Source organism: Euprymna scolopes, chromosome 7, assembly GCF_053919585.1.
Source record: "Euprymna scolopes isolate OS-2025 chromosome 7, ASM5391958v1, whole genome shotgun sequence".
NCBI lineage: Eukaryota > Metazoa > Mollusca > Cephalopoda > Sepiida > Sepiolidae > Euprymna > Euprymna scolopes.
The window spans coordinates 171,965,214-171,972,256 of record NC_136488.1 but is presented as its reverse complement, the minus strand read 5'-3'; the positions used below and the strand labels follow the sequence as shown (position 1 = coordinate 171,972,256).

The following is a 7,043-nucleotide window of genomic DNA, read 5'->3' as shown; positions in this document are numbered from 1 at the left end:
TGCGAAATCCAACCCATTTTACATAATTTCCATAATTTGCTGAAAAATAGCAGGGGAGACTTTGACCCCATAAGGAAGTCTGTTAAACTTGTACATAGCAACTTTGAACACTCCTCATCGACTGGAACTTGTAAGTACGCGTCACTGAGGTCGATTTTAGAAAAATATTTCCCTCCAATCAGTTTCGCAAATATTTCTTCATGACTCGGAAGAGGATAATGGTGATCTTTTAATGCATTGTTTAAGCCTGTGGAGAAGTCGACACAAACCCGAATCTCCTTGCTCTTCTTTTTGATATAAACTGTTGGTATAGCCCACTCACCGTGATAAATTTTTTCAATGACACCCATGTTTTCGAATCTTCGTAATTCACCGTTTATTTGTTCTATAGCGGCGTATGGAACGTTTCCTTTCTTTCTGAACACTGGCTGTTCATTTACTTTGACTTCAAATTTTGCTACCGCTTTTGTACACCTTCCAAGACTGCCTGAAAATATGTCTGGAAAATTCTCTTTTCACTCCCTCTTAAGTTTTTTTTCTACCTCCACATTCGAATCCTCAACTTTTTGGCAAAAAGAGCTTAAAGGCAAATCCCATGGTCTAAACTTTTCGAACAGATCAGTTCCAAAGAGGTTATCTGATTTTCGCATGACAAAAATTTTTGCTTTTTCGGTTTTATTCTGAACAGAAATATTCGTCAATAATTCTCCTTGGAAGGTGATTTTTTTTTCACCACTGACGCTTCTCGCCGTTTTATGTGATTTAATCATAGTGGGTCTCCTAAGCTTCTTTCATGTCTGTAAATTAATGATGGAAATGTCAGGCTCACTATCAAGCTGTAGTCTTTCTTTTTGAACATTTTAACAGATTTCCGGGTATTTCGTTTCCCAGGTTCAATTTTTGTAAGTTTAATGGATATCTTCTTTCTACCAGATTTTGTCCTACAATGTGATGCTGTTACATAAGGGCTGTCCCCTTTTCATGTAAGTATAAAAAAAGGGAATCAGTTAAATGTAAATATGAAATAGGATAGTCAAGGATTCGAACTTGCGAAGCTATACTTGGAATTGAGAATTCCAATCATAAGTTAAAATAAACACAGAATGTTATAAATGGAATGTCCAGTTAAATTGTTGATTCTGTTAAAATATTTAATAATACAATTTGGATGGAAACTATTTACATTCTTAGAAAGAAAACATAATAGAAATTTGGGTTACAGAATTGACAAATAGGTTAAATTCCTTTATGAAACAAAGAGAATGGAAAATGTTACTATAAAGTGAGTTACGTAAAATTAGGTTAGAGAAGGATTCATGCCATGGGTCTCATATACACGTGCTCGGTCGGGCAATGACGTCATGAGTTATGAATTTAGTTAGATAAGTGAGAATGGGAATCAGTCAGTGGAGAGAAGCAGAGAGATTCAGACCGATTCTCTGTTAGAGTCAAGGCACCCTCTAGAAATGAGAGGCTTATAGAAATAACCATGTAACAACTTTGAATCCCTGAGATAAAATCATGTTCGACCGGTCGAAGAAGAAATAAACGTATCATCATGTGTTTTTGTATCTGCGTCGTCGTGTTGTTATTCAACAGAAAAGGTATTGTCCATTTATGTTATAAGAACCTTGATAAAATCATCATCTAAAAGAACTGTCAAAAGTATAAATGTCAAACTATCGGTATATCTGTCTAGATATCAAATCCTCTCCAAAATGTATTTATATTTCCCTCTCTTTATATATACTTGTTAATGTCCACATCTCTTCTCTAACAATGTTAATATCTCTCATTTCTTCTTACAGCATGAACATCTCTTACTCAACACTAATCTCTCGTAAGAGTCTCACAAAGAACAATACAAATACATACGTCATCATTTAATAATAAGACAGTATATAACAATGCCTTATGTCCTTTCAGGTAGCATATGTCACATTGTTTAAATTTGTAGGAACACTCATTCTACCGCTGTTTATCTCCACACCTCCAACACAGTCCAGGTGGATCTTTTCCATATGTTTTTTTTTCTCTGGCTATTTTTTTAAGTCAAATTTTTCTTCTGGTGGATCTTTTTAATGTGCAATACTCCGCTTCCCTCTATGACACGACTGTCCTGTTTCAACGCAGTAAACCATTCACAGTCTTCCGTTAAGCTTGTAGTTTTAAATTCGGCTCATTTTTGAGTTTATTTAAAACACGATGCCTGATTTCAGGGTCTTTATTTGAAACCCGCCCTTGCACAAATATTAAACATTTAAAATTATCTGATGATAATTCCTCCAGTTTAAAATCGTCGCAATTCTTGTTTACTATACTTGCATAAGTAGTGTAGTCGTCTTCCTCTTTTCTAGTGACGTTCATACACGTGTATTTCCTGTGAAAAAGAAGTTTTTGTAGAAAACAGTTCTGTTAGTAGAATAACTGTCTCCTGGAAGTTCAACTCACTGGTCTTTTTTGGGAGGATAAAATTCACGAACTTTGTATGTTCGTCTGTTCCCAATTTTCTTAGCAAAAACCTAACTTTTTTAGCGTCTGTCCATGTACCGCAATCCGATACAAAATTATCCTCATATCTTCTATAGAAATTTGAGAAAGTGACATTGTCTTCTGGCTTATAATTGAAGTTTTCAATAGCGTTCCACACATTATGATTCTCAATATGGGAGCATTGCAATTAGAGTAAAAGAAGTAGAAATAATAGTAAAAGAAGTTACAGTAGAATTGTTATATAGTAGTAGTAGTAGTAGTAGTAGTAGTAGTAGTAGTAGTAGTACGAGTGATGGTAACAGTTTATTGTTTCATGGCTTTCCCTCTTATATATCTTCGGCTTATATATATATATATATATATATATATATATATATATATATATATATATATAATGTGTGAGAACGTGTGTATGTGTGAGGACACTTCTCAACCTATGTACTCAATGGATTGTGATCAAAATTGAGAAATTATTACTTGTGGCCATCGGATTTTTATCTGTTTGTATACTGTTGCACGAATGCGCATGCGCGAATCGTTCAATGAGAGATTCCTTATGTTAAGAACAAGTAGGTTTGAAAACACTATTTCAGGATTGTTATAAGCTGGTCTAATGGTTATCGTATTTGACTCACTTTTTTTCGTTTTGGTTTTAATCTTAGCTCGAGTTTTTTTACTTACAAGAAGTGAATGTTTATAAAAACATAATACACGAACACACATGTTTTAGTTTCTTTCCAATTGTTTACTTCATTTTTGAAAGGAATTTTACGTTTCGTTTAATACTTTATTTTTGTTTATAATAAATAAGATTTCTGCATTAATTAAAGTATAATATTCATGCGTATTTTACGACCGGACAACGTCAGATGGTCTGATAGTATATCTATAAAAGTGAGAAAGTGCGTGTGCGTGTGTGTGTGTGTGTGTGTGTGTGTGTGTGTGTGTGTGTGTGTGTGTGTGTGTGTGTGTGTGTGTGTGTTTGAGGGCACTTCTCAACCTATATACTCAACGAATATTTGGTGTACAGACTAGGAATTCGGTATATAGGTATTCAGAAACGTGGAAAACTTTTTAATCGGGTTTCATCCGGAAAAGGGGATGTTAAGGGGTCAAAATTTAAAAATTTGTACTTGGGAGTCATCGAATTTTTATCTGTTCATCAACTGATTCATGAATGCGAACGCGCGGCCGGGAAACATGACATCTTCTATATGTATAGAATATTTAGGTTTGAAAACAGTTTGCAAAGATTGTGGCAAGCTGATCTAATGGTTCTCGTACTTGGCTCACTGCCTTTAGGTTTTGGTTTAGATCTCAGCTCAAGTATTTTTTTTTCACTTAAAAGAATATATAAAATTGAACATTGTTAGTTGTATATGAGCTGATTTTGGAACAGATCTTCTTCAAAATGAGTAAATTTGCAATTGTTTTTAAAACATATTTGAAAAGCTATAGCGTATTTGCAAACATGAAATGACATGAAATGACATGAAATGACATGAAATTACCAAAATGACATGAAATGACATGAAATTACATGAAATGACATGAAATTACATGAAATGACATGAAATGACATGAAATAACATGAAATGACATGAAATGACATGAAATGACATGAAATTTCATGAAATGACATGAAATTACCAAAATGACATGAAATGACATGAAATTACATGAAATGACATGAAATTACATGAAATGACATGAAATGACATGAAATGACATGAAATTTCATGAAATGACATGAAATGACATGAAATTACATGAAATGACATGAAATGACATGAAATTACATGAAATTACATGAAATGACATGAAATGACAACGTATAAGAAAATATTATTTATGAGAAAATATTATTTATAAGAAAATATTATTTATAAGAAAATATTGTTTATAAGAAAATATTATTTATGAGAAAATATTGTTTATAAGAAAATATTGTTTATAAGAAAATATTATTTATGAGAAAATATTGTTTATAAGAAAATATTATTTATAAGAAAATATTGTTTATAAGAAAATATTGTTTATAAGAAATTATTATCTATAAGAAAATATTATTTATGAGAAAATATTGTTTATAAGAAAATATTGTTTATAAGAAAATATTGTTTATAAGAAAATATTATTTATAAGAAAATATTATTTATAAGAAAATATTGTTTATAAGAAAATATTGTTTATAAGAAAATATTGTTTATAAGAAAATATTATTTATAAGAAAATATTATTTATAAGAAAATATTGTTTATAAGAAAATATTGTTTATAAGAAAATATTATCTATAAGAAAATATTATTTATGAGAAAATATTGTTTATAAGAAAATATTATTTATAAGAAAATATTATTTATAAGAAAATATTGTTTATAAGAAAATATTATTTATAAGAAAATATTATTTATAAGAAAATATTATTTATAAGAAAATATTGTTTATAAGAAAATATTATTTATAAGAAAATATTGTTTATAAGAAAATATTGTTTATTAGAAAATATTATTCATGAGAAAATATTGTTTATAAGAAAATATTATTTATAAGAAAATATTATTTATGAGAAAATATTATTTATAAGAAAATATCTTCTATAAATAATATTTCGAATTGTAACAACTATTAAGTTTAATGAGATTAAATTTTCACTTGCAGAGCAGGTATTACATCATTTATCATTTTAAAACTAGAAGATGTGTTTAATTCAAACGCATAAATTTTTTATTAATTATTTTGAATTTTACACGTGGTTCGTTAAATAGCAGAAGACGACTAATCTACAACTGTATTTTCTGAAAACTACTTTCATATGGAATTCAAATGATTTGAAGAAGAAGAAAAAAAGATAAAAGTAAATGGACTTATGTAAAGTCTGCCGAAACAAATAAAAAAAAAACTTTTTAAACTGTTTATAGGTCCCTCCTGTCCTCCCCACGAAAACATAATCGAATTTAAAACACACGTGGGAAGAAGTTTTACGTCGTCATGTCTCCCCGCACACACACATACACACACACATAGATACACACATACACTAGGTGTCAGAAATTTCGTGAAAATAGTGAATAATTCCCCCCATCTTTCCAAGCTTATAACTCCTCGAAAAATGTAATTCAAGCCCTAATTTTATTTTCAATTAAAGGAGCAAGGACCAAGGTTTCATTAAAAAAAAAAAAAAAAAAAAAGGTTTTAAACTTCGGACTCTACAGATAAATTTCTAAAAAACAGTTCTTTTTTTTTGTTTTAAATTTGAATATATTATTTATTGACCTTTTCTCTTCAATTTGTGATATATAAGACTTTGGTACATAAATTAATTATTTACTTTGTAATAGACATTTCAAAATGGGAGGCGTGAATTATTCGACCCCCTGTCTTTCCAAGCTTATAACTACTCGAAAAATCTAATTCAAGCCCTAATTTTTTTTTTCAATTAAAAGGAGCAAGGACCAAGGTTCCATTAAAAAAAAGAAAAAACAAATAACGTGGTTTAAAAAAAAGGTTTTGAACTTCCAACTTTACAGGTAAAATTCTAAAAAAAAAACTACGTTTTTTTTTGTTTTAAATTTGAATATATTATTTATTGACCTTTTCTCTTCAATTTGTGAGTAAATTAATTATTTACTTTTCGGTGACTAAATTAATTATTTACTTTTTAATAGAAACTTGAAAATGGGAGGGCGTGAATTAAAAATAAACGTTTGTTTAAAATATTATATTCGGTTTATTGGAAAGAACATAAAATTTCATATTGACCCTGAAAATATCGTAAAAATAGAATCAATAGAAAAATTTTGATAGATTTTTAAAGTTTAAAAATTGAAAAATATTGAGTTCGGAAAATTCATTACTGTTTTTAAAATAAAAACAAAATTCTATTACTTTTAAAACAACTTTAATAGTTTATTTTGGAAGTATAATCCATAAAGAAAATAAATAACCCACTTTTAACAGAGAAATTACGAGATTTTTATATTTTATTCGCAGTTTCGTGATAGGGGTGTCAAAAATTCCTACAAAAATTCTGATACACCTACACATACACACACAAACATAAACACATAGGCGTGTGTAGTTGCAAATATAGGATTGAAAGCTTGAAAAATCGAATAAACATTGGCGAATTGAATCGAGTCTGAAAAAATAATGCAAAAATATAGTTCAAATAAAATAAAAAAAACTTTACGTCGCCGATAGGATTCGAACCTATGCGGGGAGACCCCAATGGCTTTCTAGGCCATCGCCTTAACCACTCGGCCACGACGACTACATAAACAGTTGCCAAGCAGATACATAAAAACCGTGAAGCAGTAGAAAACACCCAGCTATAAATCGCACCTGTTCACAAATCCTCTGCAGCGAGCATTTAAAATAAGCGCCTTTATTTCTTTATCATTCCAAAGAATCCCCTCGTGGAAATTTGATTTATTCATATTAAACTAGCGGACTTGTGCTTATTTTATTTTTATTTTTACTTGGGAATCACTACTTATCAAGACCCGAAGGCCACTTGAGAATAAGAGTTAATGGGTGTAAGGTGGAAG

At 29.8% G+C, this 7,043-nt stretch overlaps 1 non-coding gene across 1 annotated transcript; it reads right to left on the bottom strand.

The window, feature by feature from the left end:
• Positions 1 to 6,684: 6,684 nt before the first annotated feature.
• On the bottom strand, positions 6,685 to 6,766 carry Trnas-aga (transfer RNA serine (anticodon AGA)). Its single transcript has one exon. It is a non-coding gene; the product is annotated as a tRNA-Ser (tRNA).
• Positions 6,767 to 7,043: the final 277 nt, after the last annotated feature.